The sequence below is a fragment of the Phocoena sinus genome, chromosome 5, assembly GCF_008692025.1.
Source record: "Phocoena sinus isolate mPhoSin1 chromosome 5, mPhoSin1.pri, whole genome shotgun sequence".
Lineage (NCBI taxonomy): Eukaryota > Metazoa > Chordata > Mammalia > Artiodactyla > Phocoenidae > Phocoena > Phocoena sinus.
Window position 1 is genome coordinate 105,855,338 of NC_045767.1, and position 19,657 is coordinate 105,874,994.

Below are 19,657 nucleotides of genomic sequence, written 5' to 3' on the forward strand. Positions count from 1 at the left end.
CCACCATTTCTACTCTCTGTTTCCATGAGCTCAATGTTTTTGATTCCATGTATAAGTGAGATCATACAGTATCTGTCTTTCTCTATCTGACTTATTTGACTCAGGCTAATGCCTTTAAAGTCCATCCGTGTTGTCACATGTGTATATATCACATTTTCTTTATCCATTCATCTATTGATGAACACTGAAGTTGCTTCCATGTCTTGGCTATTGTACATAATGTTGCAATGAATATGAAGGTGCATATATCTTTTGGAGTTAGTGTTTTCATTTCCTTTGGATAAATACCCAGAATTGGAACTGCTGAGTCATATGGCACTGCCATTTTTAATTTTTCAAGGAAACCACATACTGTTTCTTAGGGGCTGCACCAATTTACATTGGTGTACAAGGGTTCCTTTTCTCTACATCCTCACAAGCACTTGTTAGCTCTTGTCTTTTTGATAATAGCCATAATAACAGGTAACAGGTAATGTCTCATTGTGTTCCTGGTTTGCATTTCGCTGATGATTAGTGATGCTGAGCACCTTTTCATGTACTTGTGGAACATTTGTGTGTTTTCTTTGGAAAAATGTCTATTCAAATCTTCTGCCCATTTTTAAATTGGATTGTTTGGTTTTCTGTTATTTAGTTGTACAAGTTCCTTATATATTTTGAAAATGAACTCCTTATCAGATGTGTGCAAATATTTCCCTCCATTCTGTAGGATGCCTTCTCATTTTGTTGTTTCTTTTGCTGTGCAGAAGCTTTTTAGCTTAATGTAGTCCCACTTACTGATTTTTGCTTTGTTTTAATTTTAAAATGTAAGTCTTGCTTTGCCAAAATTCAATTTTCCACTCTACTTTAATCATCGGAGAGGAAGAGGAAAGAAGTGTCAATAGAAGTTTTCCCTGTGACATTAATATTACTAGAAAATTTTCCTTCTCTTCTTGGGAGCCAAAGGAGGACACCTGCCCTCTCTCATTTTATCCACTTCATCTCTCTAAGCCTCAATATCTCCATATGTAAAATGTGGGAATTCAAGGCCTTTCAAAAGTTACGTCTGAATGAATGAATGAGTTCCTTGGATTAGAAAACTGAAGCCTCTTGAGAGGCCTGGTCCTGTGATCATGGAAGGTCCATTTCAGGTTTCAGGGAAAAGCTAGAGCACTATCGGAACGGGTCCTGTGTGCCTGGGGGTGGCGTGGCACATGGCATCATGAGACCGCGTTACGGGCACCAGGAAAGAAGAGACCATCCTGGAGAAGTGGATCCGAATGTGGGGGCTGGTAGCATGGGCACAGAAAACCCAAAGCAAACTTTACCATGTTGCTTTATCTGGGACTATCACCTAAATCTATCATTTGGCATACACATAATGGGAAAATACAGATAGCCACACAATGTCAGGAGGTTTCTAAAACTTTGATAAACTTGATATAAGTATTACAAGAAGAAATATATATTCAATGAATGTTTAAAGGTATTAAAATGCTCAAAGGCCAAAGGGGTATGAGTACAACACAATCCATGTAGCTTAGCACACATTGCCAAGTTCAGAAGGGCTAACCAATGAATATTATAATTGAGCTGGTGGTAAGAAAGCAAGGGATTCTTAGAGCTGTAACTGTAAAAATATGTACATTTACCCATTCCAGTCTCTGCTGGTGCAATTTCTCTTGAAAAAAATTTCACTGCTGCCTTCTGTTTGTGATGTACTGAAAGCCAAAGGACTACTTCTCAAGGACTCTATTAACAAAAAGTAGAAATTAACAAATGCATAGCTCAAAATAAGGCACAAATCTGTGTCTGCATAGTATGAAAGATGTTTTTCTGGACCATATAAATATCTCTAGTTTGCATGATCGCTATAAGGAGTTTACTATTATGTTTTCCTGATTATGCCATGCATATCCACAAAAATAAACAGCCTATTAAAAATAGGGACTTCCCTGGTGGTCCACTGGTTAAGACTTAGCCTTCCAATGCAGGGGTTGCAGGTTCGATCCCTGGTCGGGGAGCTAAGATTGCACATGACTTGTGACCAAAGCATAAAACAGAAGCAATATTATAACAAATTCAATAAAGACTTTTAAAATGGTCCACATCAAAAAAAATCTTTACAAAAATAGATAACTCTGAGTCTCCATAAATTAATAACAATTAATTTTATCTTAAGAATACAACTTGAGGACTTCCCTGGTGGTGCAGTGGTTAAGAATCTTCCTGCCAATACAGGGGCACGGGTTCGAGCCCTGGTCCAGGAAGATCCCACATGCCACGAAGCAACTAAGCCCATGCGCCACAACTACTGAGCCTGCACTCTAGAGCCCGCGAGCCACAACTACTGAGCCCAAGCACCACAACTACTGAAGCCCACGTGCCTAGAGCCCCTGCTCTGCAACAAGAGAAGCCACCGCAATGAGAATTCCGCAATGAAAAGTAGCCCCTACGCGCAGCAACTAGAGAAAGCCCACACGCACCAATGAAGACCCAACACAGCCAAAAAAAAAAAAAAAAAAAAAACAAAGAATACAACTCGACACATGGTAATAACAGCTTGGAAAAATTGCTAAAATTGCATTTGTAAAATTCCTTTTTTTCATTTTTCCTCTATTATTTCATTGATACTGATTACTTTCTTTATATGACAGGTGATTTTAAATTGTATGTGTGTAACTGCTATAGCTCAGTTTCTCCTAAGAATATTTACAACATAGATGATCTATAGTCACTGGATAGTTTATTACAGAATGAATCAATTATCCTACTTTGAAACAGAATTATAGTTTATAAGTATGTAAATAAAAGTGCCTTATTTGAAAATTTTAAGAATTCAACAATCACCTTCTTTGAAAAGTGCGGTCATTTAGAAGGTCACTAAAAGGGAGTGGAAGTCTGAGACTAGTTCTGCCTCTTCTTCCAAAGACCTGCTTGTCTTTAATCAAGTCAGTTTACTTTTCCATAACATAATTTTCCTTTTTAGTAAAATGCAGATAATATCGGCTTCCTAACTACCGCATAGAGCTATTATGATGAAAATAAATGGCACCAGATGTGAAACATTGCTTCAAGTACAAATATGAGATATAATTATTTTAATAAGACCAGTAATTAAACTTCTACTTTTCCCATTACGTTTACTGTCAATCTCTCTGTCTAAAACCAACTTAATGACTCTATTTGACAATTTAATTATGTGACTAAATGTAGGTTCATGGGCACATCAAGAAAAATAGACATAGGCACTGTTTTCCAGCATCTTTTAATAAAGAGCAACTTCCAAACAACAAATTAAAAGTTGGCTTTCACAATAACCTTTCATTTTCAGTTCTACATTCAATAGTTCTTATTCAGTGAATTAAATATGGTAATTAAGCCACCTGGAAACTAAGCCACCTGGAGCACACATTTCCATGAATAGTGAAATATCTACACTTTGACACCTGGTTCCTGTTTCTGGGTTTTATCAAGCTTCTAAAATTTCCTATATAACTCTAAATGGACCCTAGTTTATGTCCTGACCTTACCACACACTAATCGTACAAAATAAAACACAGGAGTTTTTGGCATTTGCAGGGTTTTATAAAATGAAATGAATAACAGACTGCAAAAACTATGAAACCAAGAATTCTTTCTCTAAAAAGTGTTATTGAAATAAAATATTTAGTCAATATCTTGTTGAGCTTACTATTTCATACGGAAGGGAAAATTTCTAAATAGAAAAGAATCTCAAAATTTGAACAGAGATTTGAGTTATTTAATATATCTAGGACTATGAATAACAATATTATTTTTCTCTTCTAAAATTTAATAAATTATCATTTTATGTTATTCAAGCCTTAATAATTCAGTCACAAAGGTCTTAGGTCTTTTTAATTCACTCCACACTAAAATAAAACTCTTGCTCTTGATGGTTAAAAGTGCAGATGCTAGAACTAGACTGTAGGGGGTGCAAATCTGGTCCTGTCCCTCAGTAGCTGTTTGATCACAGACAAATTATTAAACCTCTGTGTGCCTGAGTTTCCTCATTTATAAAATGGACGTATTAATACTAACAGATCTACCTGAAAAGGTTGTGAGAGCTAAAGTACAACACAAGTGAAGCACTCAGAACACTGCCTGACACTTAGCAACCCCTCAGTTAGTGTTGTTACTGTTTCCCATACATTTTCCAATCTTTGATTAACACAAGTGAAAGCAATCACTATAAACCAGAATATCTACAAATACTCTGGGATAAATAAGATGGTCAAACCATTGTGAACATGACTACTGGGGTTAAAAAGTCCAAAAAAGGGTTAACGATGTGAACAGAAAGTTTATATAAGACACATCTGTAATAATGCTGCTAGGAATAAACATATGGATACAGAAAAAACTACCTAGACAAGGTCAAATTAATTAACCATAATTTAATGACATTGATCATATTTCATTTTATTTAATTTAGCTATCCATATTTTTTAAAATAACCTCAACATATCTTGGATTAAATTAGATTAATGAAATTGATTTCTAATGGGTGGTTACAATAGATTTTGACATACTTTATATGTTGAATTTTTTTAATATAAACAAATACTTAATTCTAAATCACTGATCTGTTTTCTAGTCAAGAGTAGAAAACTTCTAGCAAGAATGGAAAAAATACTTCTGTTTTTACTGCTAAAGAACAAACAACATATATTAAGAACAAGTTAGAAGTTAAAAATTTTAAATTCATAACTCTAAAAACTTTTGAAGAAAACCATATACATGACACCCAAGAGCCTAAACGTAACTCAGATATTAAAGGTGGAACAAGAAAGGAAGGGAATGGAATTGGGGTAAGTTTTGCCATAGGCAAATAGAATATTCAAATAGAATAATAAGCTTGTTATAAAACTACAGATTTAAAAAAAAATACACGCTGTAAAATAGAAGTAACCCCAAATTCATTACCCATTAAACCTTAGCTAGGTTGGGCTTTACAGTAAATACTTTCATAGATAACTGAGTAGGAATACAGTAAGTCCCCTACATACAAACGAGTTCCATTCCCATTCTGAGAGCATGTCCGTATGTCCAATTTGTTTGTAAGTCCAACAAAGTTAGTCTAGGTACCCAACTAACACCATTGGCTATATAGGTTTATAATACTGTACTGTAATAGGTTTATAATACTTTTTACACAAATAATACATAGAAAACAAACACAAAAAATAAAGAAAACGTTTTTAATCTTACAGTACAGTATCTTGAAAAGTACAGTAGTAACAGCTACCTCACCGCTGCTTTTACGCTTGCTTCCAGACATCCTAGGCTTGAAATAAAGATACTGTACTACTGTACAGTAAAGTACACAAAAGCACAACTACTATAGAGGATGCACACACATGACAATGTACGCCAGACATGTGAACTAACTTCTGTGATTGGACATGTGAACGCACATTGGCATCTTCCAAAGTTCGCAACTTGGAGGTTCACATGTAGGGGACTTATTGTATTTCAACCCACTAATATGCACTGCAATGAGAAATCTTTTCTACTTACTCCATTTAAATTTGCTTTAGCTTGTGCTCCGTATGTTTCCTCAAATCCTAAAATCTGAACACGAACCTCACTGTAATCTTCCAAGCCAGTTTCTTCAAACATGAGTCGAGTTCTCCAGCAAAGTAAATACGATTAAAAAATATTCATGAATTTATGGTAGATCAATTCCAACAATCCCTTAATTTTGGTTAGTCATCCATTTTGGATGTCAATAACAATTACGGTGAAAGCAGGGCAATCTAGGGCATTTAAGGCCATCAGGCACTCCTGAATGTAGCTTTAGCTTCAAACCACAGCATTTGATGTTATAGCCTCAATGTCCTTATCTTCTAAACAGACTAAAATTGAAGATTTCTTCTTTGATCCAATAATTATATGTACAAGTACTTTTTATATTTCTAAGGGATTAGAGTTTTGGGTTTTGCTTAAAGTTTAATTATTAATTTGTTGTATCACATATGGTCAAAGAATGTGGTCTGTAAAATTTCTACTTTCTGATACAGATTATAATAATCGAGGATACTTGGAAATAAGGTGCATACTTGTGGGAGAAAATATTCTATCTGTAGCTATTAATTCAACACTGTTATATTATGTTCTAATACTCTATGTTCTTTTTAATCAACTTGATAAATATTAAGATCTGTTGAAATCTTCCACAGCAATTGTACTTCTCTACATTTCTCTTTAGGAATCTAATAGTTCTGACTTAAATATATTAATGCTATGTTATTTATGTACATGACTACATTATCATTATTGTGTAGATACATTTTTATGCCATTTGAATCCTACTTTACTATTAATATCATCTCCCCCTACTTTTTTCCATCTCATTCTCCTCCTCTTCCCTTTCTACCTCCTTGTCCTTCTTCTACTTGCTCCTTGCCTATTCTGATATTTCTAACCCTTGCATTGTTACTGCATCATAACACTTAGTTGGACTTTGATTTTAACCTAAGAGACTTCATCTTCTAATTGGGCAGTTTGTAGCATTTATGTTTATTTGCACAACTATGATTTTGAAATAACTTTTGAGATCTTGTTTTATGCTTTCTGTTTTAATGTTTGCTTTGTTTTCTGACATTTAGAATAGCATTCATTCATTCAACAGTATTTACTGAATACTGTGTGTCAGATATGTTTTCATTGCTTTCATTTTATTTAAGTGCCTAAGAAGGTACTCATCTTTCAGGTTTCTCTGTTCAAACATCACTTAATAAAGCCTTCCTTAATGCTAAATTTAAATTATGTTCCCTGGGAATTCCCTGGTGGTTCAGTGGTTAGGACTCAGCACTTTCACTGCTGTGGCCCAGGTTCAATCCCTGGTCCGGGAACTAAAGATCCCACAAGCCACAAGGCGCGGCCCCTCCAAAAAATATCTTCCCTTATTATTCTTTTTCATAGCACTCTTTAATATTTCTTCAAAGCATTTTTCAATTCTTTATTTGCAAGTTATTAGTTTAACATCTACCCACATACGAAGCTCCATCAGGATAGCCACCTTGTCTGTCCTGCTCACAAAAATACACCCAGAACCCAGAGTGATTGCCATGTAGTAAGGAACTCAAATGTTAGTTGAAAGAGAGGATTCATTAATTAATTAATAATCCAGGTAGTCTTTAAAATTCAAACTGTAGTTGTCTTTAATTTAAAAACACTTTGAGGGAATTCCCTGGAGGTTCAGTGGTTAGGACTCGGCCCTTTCACTGACGAGCCCAGGTTCGATCCCTGGTTGGGAAACTAAGATCCTGCAAGCTGAGCAGCCAAATAAATAAATAAATAAACAACACTGATTCTATATTGAGTGATGGGATTGTGCACTATTTTCATTCATTTTCCTGTTCATATTTTTTTGTACTTTTAAATGTTTTATGATCATTATTGTTGATAAAGAATAAAATGATTTGATAAGTCTTTCCCTATGAAAGAAGAAATTAGCACTAATTTGTCTATTCCTATCTCTCACCAGTACTTACTTTTTTTTTTTTTTTCGGTATGCGGGCCTCTCACTGTTGTGGCCTCTCCCATTGCGGAGCACAGGCTCCAGACACGCAGGCTCAGCGGCCATGGCTAACGGGCCCAGCCGCTCCGCAGCATGTGGGATCTTCCCAGCCCGGGACACGAACCTGTGTCCCCTGTATCGGCAGGCGGACTCTCAACCACTGCGCCACCAAGGAAGCCCTGCCACCCTCTTTTGTTTATGCTAGTTTGAATTTAGTTTTTGTCTCCTGCAATCAAAAAAGTCCTAACTAGAACACTTGTAAATTAATGAAAAATTAATTTTAAAAACTTTGGTTAACAATTTGCTTTTTTAAAACTGACACCTTATTTTTAGAAACAGCATCACTTTATAGCCTTCAGAGTCCTTGTTAAAGCAATAGGATAAAAGAAAAAAGCACGTATGCCTAAATTTTATGTTTTCCGACATGGACGTATGTCGAAAAAGTAACATTATACTTACAGATATACGTTGTTTGTATTAATACTTCAGAACCTACCCTGCAGTCCTTCTGTATGATGCTCTATAATCGTAGTACTATCATACACATCTGTATTTTCAGATAAATAATGATTACCCTAAATTGAAGAAATTCCCTTATTGTAAGTGTAATCATAAGTTTTGGAATCTATATATACCAATTAATCTTAACCAACACCAAGAAACCAAAGATGGTCTGTGGGCTTATTCTCCCACCATGTTTTTTGCCCACTTTCTACAAGAAATTAATACTTTATCCCTAATTAAATTCCCTATGTATTGTACAGAGGCAAATTTATGCACTTCCTCCCTAACTGGGTAACAAAATAATACAGCGAAAAGACCTTATAAGAGGAAGAAGAAGAGACCCCTCTGCTCCTTGAAACTGCACTGCTCCACCTTCAATACCTAAACAGTGGAGAAACAGCATCATTTATTTTAATACAAAACCTGTTCACAACATTTAATGAGAAACTGTTTGTAAAAATGAACTCAGAAATTAAAGAATGGAGAATATTATAAATTCCTTTAAAATGAGTAACAGAACTTATTTTAACTTCCTCTCCGTTTAAATTGCATCACTGACAAGACCACAACAGGCTTTTTAAGCTTTTGAACACATCCTTGTGAAATGCAAAGTTCTTTATCTGCCTCGCCAATGATACTGTCATTACTAAGTGAAGTGTCAGGAAAGTTGGGCTAATTACAGTTTAACACAGTTCATATTCTGATCTTATAAATGCAGTTGTGTGTTGTTTTATACATGTCTATGTCCATTAAGTATAATCTCCCTCTGAACTAAATGACATCTAAAACATTCCTCAGGATGAATAAATTATGGTCTGAGAATAAAGTGGGTGTTAATAAGAATTGATTCTGAGCAAGGAGATGCATATCAATGGATATGGATAAATGATATACATGCCTGCATTATTTGGTAAATGTAATATATGTATATGTAGTTTTTTGCAAACAACAGAAAACTCAAGAGAAGCAAAAATTTTGTTACTATTTTCATATCGCTGGGAGCATTCTGAGAGTTTTTCAATCTAATTTATTTATTAACATTGTGCAATAAATACAAAGAAATAAACTCTTTAAATTCTCAAAACAAAGATTATAAAAGTATTATAGCTTTATCACACTTTTATCTTTAACATCTATTTGATCAAAGAAAACATTTTGTTTCTAGGAGCACGAAATTGTCAACAATTCGTCCTTCAAAGGAGCAAGGATTTGAAAGTCTAGGAGACCTGGATTTAATTCCCAGTTTATCTGTCTCTTCTCAGGCAAGTTACTCAACCTCTCTGTCTCCCTTCCCTCTTGTAAAATGAGAGGATAACTACTTCGGAAGAGAGTTGTAAAGATTAAATACCTATAAGGAGGCTATCTCTCAACACAGCAGTAATAACACAATATTTGGTGCTCAGTTAATTTTCCCCTTCCTTTCCCAAGTGACCCTTCAGAACCTATGTGCATTTTGAACTGAATTCCTAGCTGCAAACTATTCAAAGGTAAAACATTATAGCCGATTCGTATTCTAAAATCTGAAATGGATCTTTAAAAGCCCCTAGTATCTAAATAATTTGAAACAACCATATTTCAACAGGTCCAATAAAGTTTTCTTAGAATTTGTTTCACTTTATGACCCAATTAGCTTCGTCTTTAAATGCATATACAAGTACTGGTTTGAAATCAAGATGCTGGTCAAACAAAAATATAACAACCTCTGAATTCAGGCATATAATGGAACTAAACAGCCTGCAGTACCATGAAGTCAGCAAAGTAAACACTGGAAAGAGATAGTAGGCCTTGTTGACTCTATTAAACATGTCAAAGTACTGCATCTAAAAATATTTGAAAAATCTGCCTATGTTCCATCTGTTGTATTTCTCACAGGATAACTGAAAGTTCATGTAAAAGTTCATTGTAAGTTCAAATATGTCATATCAGGTCATTTACAGGGTAAAAGTTCACTGGGAGTTTATTAAAGACTGAAGTGGAAAAAGAATAAATATACTAATTGCAGCTATGGTATATTGCATTATGACCACTGCATTTTTAAGCTTCATAAATAAAAATTATAAATTTTAAAAGACCATGTGCAATGAATAATGGCAACAACAATGATTACAAGGAAGGGTCCTAAGATAGCACCCTTGGGACTGTTCTTAGAGAAGCTGTAGATGAATTTTGGTTGCTCTGATATTAAAGTACAACAGTTGTCATATTTTACACTGTACTGAATAATTTGTTTACACTATTTAAATACAGTAATATAGAGATATAGAAAAAAGAGTGAAACATTAGAAATAATGAATATCTGCTGAATAGAGATGATTTTTAATTTGCAATTGCTAAGAATGCTATTTTAAAACACCATAGGAAGCCAAGAAAAATATGTATGATTTGGAAGAAAGTTACTAAATCATTGAAAAAAATCTAAATCGAACAAATATTAGTCAATATTATTGGAATTGCTGAAGCAAAAATTAAGATTTTCTTTTGAGTAAAACCTTCACATTTTCTGAGAATGTTTAGAAAATAATTTTCAAGGAAAATAACAGTGAATATGTGTACAAAATTTAGGACAACTTCTGGGTTCACAGAATAAAAACATTTTCTTTCTATAAAGTACTGGTACACATTAGAGTTCAGTACAAGGTTCTAAATGGATTGAGTAAGGGTGCAGCCCATTGGTTCCCAATTTCTCCTGTCAAATGTGTGGCCTCAGCTTCACAATAGAACTTTAAATCTATAACTTGCTTCTTAAATTGAAAAGCACATTTGGTTCTCTCTATATGTCTATGTTTTCTTCATGATGTATTGTCAATTGGGTTTAATGGATCATAGCATTTATTCATTCATTCACTCAATAAGTATTAATTTGGTATTTATTATTTACAAGATGCTGTACTAAGGATTATAAAAGGCACAAAAATTAACCAGACAGAAGTTTTGTTTTCAAGAAGGCTACAGTAGAAGACATATGAAATTTAAAAAATATATCAATAAGTAAATAACACAAAGTTGAAGTCATTCAGTGCCATGTGAGGGATGTAGGTAAATGATTTGGAAGTGGGTAGAAGACACTATTTCTAGTCAGCAAACTAATCTTGGAACTAATTGCTAGCTGAATATGTAATTAAGATGCTAATTTTTTGGTCAAATTGTTAAACATGAATTAAGAGCAAACTTAAAAAAAATCTCTTAACCACCTCATCTCAACTACTTTCTAATATATGCCATTGATCGCATCCCAGAATTGTCAAGTTATTTCCACATTTTGCTTAGAAAAATGGTATTGGATTTGGAAACGATTACTCTTTTATTTGTTAAAAACTTCTAGAAAGAGAAATAGAATGTAACATTTAAAAACAAAAACCTATTAGTAGTCACTGACCTGGAATTTCAGTAGTAGAGACTTGAGAAAAGTCACGAGTTACATCAGGTAAGAGGAAACGCTGCAGGTTGCCGATTTCATACACTAGCTGTTCAGCCACTGAACCGAAGGAGACTAACCACCCCATGCCAGGGGGCTTGGACAGGATGAACTGTCCAACAGGAAAAATTCCAGTACAGGAAATCCTATATTGTGCCTAGGTGAAAAACAGGGGAACTATGGTTTAGAGAAGTCAGGAGGAAAACATAAGGAAAAGAGACTACATTATACCAAACAATACTCTGATGAATATAATTATCCAAAACTCACTGTGCGTTTTGCATATTCTATTTTTATATTTAATTTTATACCTTTCAAAATCACACAATGATTTATTAATGTGTGATAAGTACTGAATACAGATGATATCTGGGGTCCAAAGAGAGAGAAATCATATTGAGAAGAATGCAAGAAGATTTAGAGTAGAAATTCAGATACTGTTTTTCAAAAGGTTTGGAAATGGTGTCTAGGTCCTCTTGATGTGAGAGTGATGAGAACTCCAGCTGATGATATTCAAGGAGAAGAAGTCAGGGACAGTGAGACTACAGAAGCTGTGACGGCTAAAGAGGGCTACACGTCATGAGATTCCTGCCTAGTTGGATTTCTCTGGTCCCTAGTGAGCCTCAGCCTGGTTTACTCCACTGGTGGCCAGCTGGGTTTCCCCTCCCTCCACTTACTGCTTGTCAGAAACCCAAGCAGGTGGGACTTGGGCCTCAGTTTTCAAATAGCCTTTAATTTATAAAGTCAATCTTTTGTTCACTAAGAAATATAAGGCGATTAAAAGATGATAAATAAAAAGGAGAAATCCAGGGTAATTTAGAGATACAGTCTGTAAACTTAGTTTGGTCCTAAAATGGTCATTTAGCAATGTTCAATATTGACCATGATCATTTTGAATAATAAGGAAAAGACTCCTCTTTGATTCTGGGAGAAAAGAACATTTCATTGTGGTAGACCATAATATAACTTTAAAAGTCAAAGTGACAAGGTCACAGATTAAAAAAAATAATGAAAGGGCTTCCCTGGTGGTGCAGTGGTTGAGAGTCCACCTGCCGATGCAGGGGACACGGGTTCGTGCCCTGGTCTGGGAAGATCCCTCATGCTGCGGAGTGGCTAGGCCCATGAGCCATGGCCGCTGAACCTGCACATCCGGAGCCTGTGCTCCGCAATGGGAGAGACCACAACAGTGAGAGGCCCGTGTACCGCAAAAAAAAATAAATAAATAAATAATGAAAGCTGATGCATTTTATTTCAATATTTCTAAAATGTTTTGAAAGACAATAAAACAACATCTTTTTTAAAAAAAGATCTTTCAATGGCAAAACAAACCACCTTCTTAGATGGAAAGACATTAATAAAAATGTCATTTCTACCAAATTTATACACTCAAAAGAAATCCAACTGGAATCACCTTCTTTAGATAAAAGACTATTAAGTTTCATGTGGAAGAAAAAACTTAACACGTGCCAGAGAACAGCAAAACACTTAACCGATGAGGTTGTGAAGAAGGACTTTGCGCATCAGATATTAGAACATTTCATCATGCACCAATACGTGAGTGTTTGTATATGCATTTATATCCACATATGATTATCTGAGGATTAATAAAAAGTATGAAAGAATGTATGTTAGGTCAGTAACGTGATTACATGGGCAGAAGTGGTACAAAGAACAAGAGAAAAGATTAGTGGGAAAATGGAGCCAAACAAAACATTTTAAAAAGCTACATTAGGGGGCTTCCCTGGTGGCGCAGTGGTTGAGAGTCCACCTGCCGATACATGGGACACGGGTTCATGCCCCGGTCTGGGAAGATCCCACATGCTGCGGAGCGGCTAGGCCTGTGAGCCATGGCCTCTGAGCCTGCACGTCCGGAGCCTGTGCTCCGCAACGGGCGAGGCCACAGCAGTGAGAGGCCCGCGTACCGCAAAGAAAAAAAGAAAAAAAAAAAGCTGCATTAGGAAAAAACATAAGAAAAACACTCTTTGACATAAACCATAGCAAGATCTTTATTGACCCACCTCCTTGAGTAATGGAAATAAAAACAAAAATAAACAAATGGAACCTAATGAAACTTCAAAGCATTTGCACAGCAAAGGAAACCATAAACCAGACGAAAAGACAGCCCTGAGAATGGGAGAAAATATTTGCAAATGAATCAACGGAGAAAAGATTAATCTCCAAAATATATAAACAGCTCATGCAGCTCATTATTAATGAAACAAACAGCCCAATCCAAAAATGGGTAGAAGACCTAAATAGACATTTCTCCAAAGAAGACATACAGATGGCCATAAAGCACATGAAAAGCTGCTCAACATCATTAATTATTAGAGAAGTGCAAATCGAAACTACAATGAGGCAACACCTCACACCAGTTAGAATGGGCGTCATCAGAAAATCTACAAACAACAAATGCTGGAGAGGGTGTGGAGAAAAGGGAACCCTCTTGCACTGTTGGTGGGAATGTAAATTGATACAGCCACTATGGAGAACAGTATAGAGGTTCCTTAAAAAAACTAAAAATAGAATTACCATATGACCCAGCAATCTCACCACTGGGAATATACCCAGAGAAAGCCATAATTCAAAAAGACGCATGCACCCCAATGTTCATTGCAGCACTATTTACAATAGCCAGGTCATGGAAGCAACCTAAATGCACATCAACAGATGAATGGATAAAGAAGTTTTGGTACATATATACAATGGAATATTACTCAGCCATAAAAAAGAATGAAATTGGGTCATTTGTTGAGATGTGGATGGATCTAGAGACTGTCATACAGAATGAAGTAAGTCAGAAAGAGAAAAACAAATATCGTATATTAACGCATGTATGTGGAACCTAGAAAAATGGTACAGAAGAACCAGTTTGCAGGGCAGAAGTTGAGACACAGATGTAGAGAACAAACGTATAGATACCAAGGGGTGAAAGCCACGCGGGGGGTGGGCATGGTGGTGTGATGAATTGGGCGATTGGGATTGACATGTATACACTGATGTGTATAAAATTGATGACTAATAAGAACCTGCTGTATAAAAAAAATAAATTAAGTTAAATTTAAAAAATCTAATACTAAACTTTCTTTGGGTTATTTGTATGAAAATATGTTAATATAAATGTTTCAGACATTACATGAAATTCCTAAAAATCTTATATGTTCTGGTATAATGTTATAAGTCACAATTTTAGTTATTATTTTAAAATGTATATCTCAGAAATAACTAAATTTCCTTGCCAATTGCATTATTTTGAACTTTCATCAAATCTTTAACCGTGGTCATTTTTAAGTCTTTTGTCATTTACAGACAGTTCTGGGTGTACTCTGATGCTTTTGCAAAAATGTTCCTATAAAAGGGTTTCATGTTCAAGGAATTCATGGAAAAGACTCTGACAGGTACAGGTTTCTGGTAACTGACTATACTGCTGAACTGAATGAATAAGCATTTTCAGAACTCTAATGGAAAACTGATGAATTCATAAAAGTGCTAACAAAAGATCAGGATAAAAAAAATTAATTACATGGGACTGAGTGAACTGAAAAAAAGTAAGTTATCAGTTTGTTACAGAATATGAATGAGCATAATAAAGGACAAAACTTGAAAATGAAGTTTATTTTCTTGTTTATAATATCTGAGCCTAAAGAGCTATGAAATATATTAAAATCTTAGCAAAGTTTAACCAAAAAAAATTATTTTTTGTTGTTTTGTTTAAAAAGAAACAAAAAAATATTATTAAGAATCAATTTCCCCTTTGTCCTTCATGATTATAAAAGGTCAAATAATTTTTTCTGTAAATAATAATTAACTTTGAATAATTTTATTAGAATTTGTATTTATAAAACTTAAAAAAAAAGCTGCATTAAAGCAAGCAGGTAGGATAAGACCACATTTACTCATTTATGATAAATACTGTGTGTGTATCTATCCATTTAGATCTATCTATCTATCTAGAGAGATGTAACATTTTTAACTGTTAGAGAAGGAAAGAAAGACAATTCCAAGGAAGAAGGAAAGATGAGAAAATGCCTGGGAAATGGCTGGCCATGGGCGGGGGCAGACCACGAGCTGAGCTGTCTTCCTCGACCACTTGACTTCTTACTCTTTGGCACTCTCTAATCATAGCTTCCCATCTTAGAAAGTATCTTCTTCCTCCCACTATCTCTGAATTTCCTGATAAGAATTTAAACTGTACTCTCCCCAGGACTCATCTTTGCCCTCCTCCTTGCCCTCCCTGGCTTCCCAGATTCTCCGTACCCTCCAAGCCACGCATCCCTCCCATGGCTTCAACACTGGGCTCTCACTGAATGTCATGTAAATCTCTATGTCTTTTCCTCACATTCCCCCAAGCTACTTTCAATTGCTTATATGTCCCACAGTTATCAAAAACTAAATGCAATACTGCTTCCACCTCTATTACTACCATTACCATCACTGCTACTACTGCTTCACTAATGTTAGTACCAATATTATTACTGTTTCCACTGGGTATCATTTATTAGTGTTTACTATGTGGCAGGAGCTGGACTCATTCTTGCCAACAGCAACCCATTTATTGTAATCTATTTTTAATCTTTTTTTTGGCTGCAGTGCACACCATGAAGGATCTTATTCTGAGCAGAGATCAAACCCCATGTCCCCTGCAGTGGAGCACAGAGTCTTAACCACTGGACTGCCAGGGAAGTCCCATATAATCTTTACAACGCTATGAGTAGGTATTATTATCTTTATTTTATACTTGAGGAATTCAACAAGACCCAGGACTACATCATCATAACTGACACATGCAACATACGTTCAGATAAAATAAAAGCATGCTTCTATTCTTGTGTTAATGTAATTTACCTTTTACTAGACTACAATATTTGATGAATACTGAGGTGCAAAACAATTTTATGGAACTCTTATTATATATATTATGTATATTTTAGTGCTGTTCTAAGCGCTTTACATTTATTACTTTACTCACACCCCCTTTCATAATAACCTAATAAAAGTAGACATCACGATTGTCTTTATTCTGCAGGTGGGTGAATTGAGGCACATAAAGGCTGAGCAACTGGTTCCATCTCACAGAGCTAGTAGGTGGTAGAACCAGGATTCCAGGCAATAAGTCTTTAGAGTTTATGCTCTTTAATTGGTATTCTGTGCTAGGTGATGCAATTCTGATAAAACCATAGGAATGCAAAGATCCATGCTCTCAAAGAGCTTACAATCTGTTGAATAGATAAAACCAAGATGATAAAATCTAGGAGGCCAGATTTCTGGCACTTCAATTCCTGTTTCACAGTTGGAAAGCTGTTTCACTGGCAACAAGAGGCATGGAGACCAACTAAAAGACTATAATAATAGTCTTTGGAATCTAGATAAGAAAACTGGCAAATCTGGATGAAATATGAAAGGAAGAAAATGAATGCTATTATGGGTTGAAAGTTGACGTTACTGGTGATTGGTGAGATAAGGGAGACCATGGAAGAGAACAAAGCTCACCAGAGTTCAGGCCAGTGGGAGAATGACTGTATCACTGTCAGAAATGCACAAGTCTTAAATAGAGGATGATAAGTTTGAGGTAAGAGTAAAATTGTAAACAAAATCAAACCTATCCAGATATTTCTAGTGGAGTTGTGATGCAGGGCAACAGATGTAAACCTGGACATCATTTGCTGTCAAGTAAGGGTCAGAGCTGTGAAAGCAGATGATCATTCTGAGGGAGAGAATACAGAGCGTAAGAGCAAAGGGCTGAGGACCATTTCCCATCGGTGTTAAAACCCTCACATTTCTATTGTTTCCTACCAGCCTGGCATCAGATGACAGTCAAGGAGGAGGAGAAAGAAGAATTAGAAAGAAGAGTGTGCAGCACCGGCCTGGCTCTAGACAAGGCTCAGAGGAAGAGTGGAGACAAGAGTGAACAGAGCCACTGTCTCGATGGAGTGGGGTCTGGACTGTTGTCTAGAGACTCCTACTTGACACTGGAGGTAAAGACCTATGCACTGTAAGCCTCACATTGGTGAGCTGGCTCATGTTGTAGGAGATTCTTAGAGTTGGGACCAAGAGCCTTCTGGTACTAAGAACAAAGCCCTGGGTGGAATAGGGTGTTAGAAAAAGTGATTTACTAACATATCCTGGTATTTCAAGATTCCACTATATTTAGTGTATTTAATCCTTAAAGAGAGAGACTCTATTTCTAGATTAGGTGCTGTATTAGTTTCCTAAGGCAACCATAACAAAGTACCAAAAACTGGATGACTTAAAGAAACATTTATTATCTCAGTTCTGGAGACTGGAAGTTTGAAATCAAGTCAACAATCAGGGGTCTGCTCTCTCTGATGGCTCTAGGGGACAGTCTTTCCTTGTTCTTTCCTAGCCCCTGGTGGTTGTCAGCAATCTTTGGTGTTCCTTGGTTTGTAGACACATCACTCCAATCCTGTCTTCACATGGTGTGTCTTCACATTGTCTTCCCTCTGTGTGTGTCTTTAGGTCCAAATTTCTACTTTTTTATAAGAACAAAAGTCTTATTGGATTATGGCCTACCCTAATGATCTCATTTGATTTGGTTACTTCTGTAAAGACCTTATCTCCAAATAAGGTCACATTTTAAGGTACTGGGGATTAGAACCTCAACATTATCTTTGGGTGACACAATTCAACACTAAGAGGTACAAACCTCAGCTTAATAATAAACTAAAGACCATAGTAATAGGAATATAAAAACATCATATATTATTGAGGGAAGTGTGATTTTTAAGATGCCAAAAGGAATGCTCCTGAAACTTAGATCTGAATTCTTATTAGATAATTATGGCCAGCATATAAAATTTGTCTGTGTTTCACAATACAAATAAAAACAATACACAATACAAATAAAAAAGGCACAAATTTAAAAAAAGCAATAATTAAATATGGTTAAATAAACAGATAATAAAATTTCTAACATGTAGATGTTATATGCCATCCTATAACCTTTATAATATATGGATTTCTTCCTACAAGTCCGGCACCAAATGCCGATCTGTGAATATTCCACCAGTACTCTGAGTACCACATTCAGTGAACTGGCCTGCAGGACTGCAAAGCAAACAAAAACTGGCATTAATATGATGAGCAAAATTTTCAATACTGGTCCAAATATAAAATAATAGGTTATAAGTAAAGTTGGTTTTCAAGTAATTGTCATAAAAGTGGGAAAAAATGTGGTGATTTTACATGGGTGCCATTTTTTTGTTTGTTTGTTTCAATAAAGTAAGTTAAAATGTAGAAAGGCTATCTTAGAATAATACAGTAGAAAAGACACTGGTCTAAGAATCACAGAAACCAAGGCCAAATGATAGACTTTAAGCAAAATGGGACTAATGTCTTACTGGTGTAGTTGTAAGAATTAACTGAGACAAAAATATGTGAAAGCACCATGAACCCTGAAAAGTGTTTCAAATTGTAAGTTATTATCAGATAAAATGTGACATTTAATTGTCATTATATTATAGAATAGGAGAGACAACATATAGAATATTACTATCATATTTGATATGTTAATGAACTAAAACATATCTATAAATACACTGTTAAAACTCACTCTCCAAAAATCTGGAAGGTCTGAGAAAGCAGGTTTTTTTTGAGTTGAGAGCTTTAATCAGCATGGTATAAAAAAATTATTTGGGTTTTACTTATTTGGCCTGTGTGAATCCTGGCTCCATCACTTAACTGTCTCTGTAACTTTGGGCAAGTTATACAATCCTGTTGTATATCAATTTCCTCATCTCTCAAATGGGGATAACAATATCTGCCTAATAAATGAATTGTAAAAATAAAATATTTTGTGAAGTGTCTATCACATAGAATGTACTCAATAAACAATGGTTGTTTTGTTTCATAAAATTTCTTGAATCTTTGTATAAGACATCTCTTTAGCTTTAAAATTCTGCAGTGTGTTCAGTTTAGGATGTATTTAGTATGACCTACCAGACACATATATTTTAATTTCTGTAAAGCTTAAGTTAATTTTATTGTTATATAGTCAAAAGAGTAAAATTGCTACTAATATTATTATTAGTTTTAACTTCCAGCTGCTAATTAATCAAAGTCATTGCTTTTCCAACCAAACTATGAGAAAAAGCAGAAAAACTAATTATTTTGTTTATAATACAAGAATTTATATATAAAATCTTTACATAAGTATGTGTTCAAGATAATTTATTGCCTACTTGATCTAAAGTATAATT

The 19,657-nt window shown here is 35.1% G+C and overlaps 1 non-coding gene across 1 annotated transcript; it reads left to right on the forward strand.

The window, feature by feature from the left end:
• Positions 1 to 6,782: 6,782 nt before the first annotated feature.
• On the forward strand, positions 6,783 to 6,854 carry TRNAE-UUC. The gene has a single exon. It is a non-coding gene; the product is annotated as a tRNA-Glu (tRNA).
• The last annotated feature ends 12,803 nt before the right edge of the window (positions 6,855 to 19,657 follow it).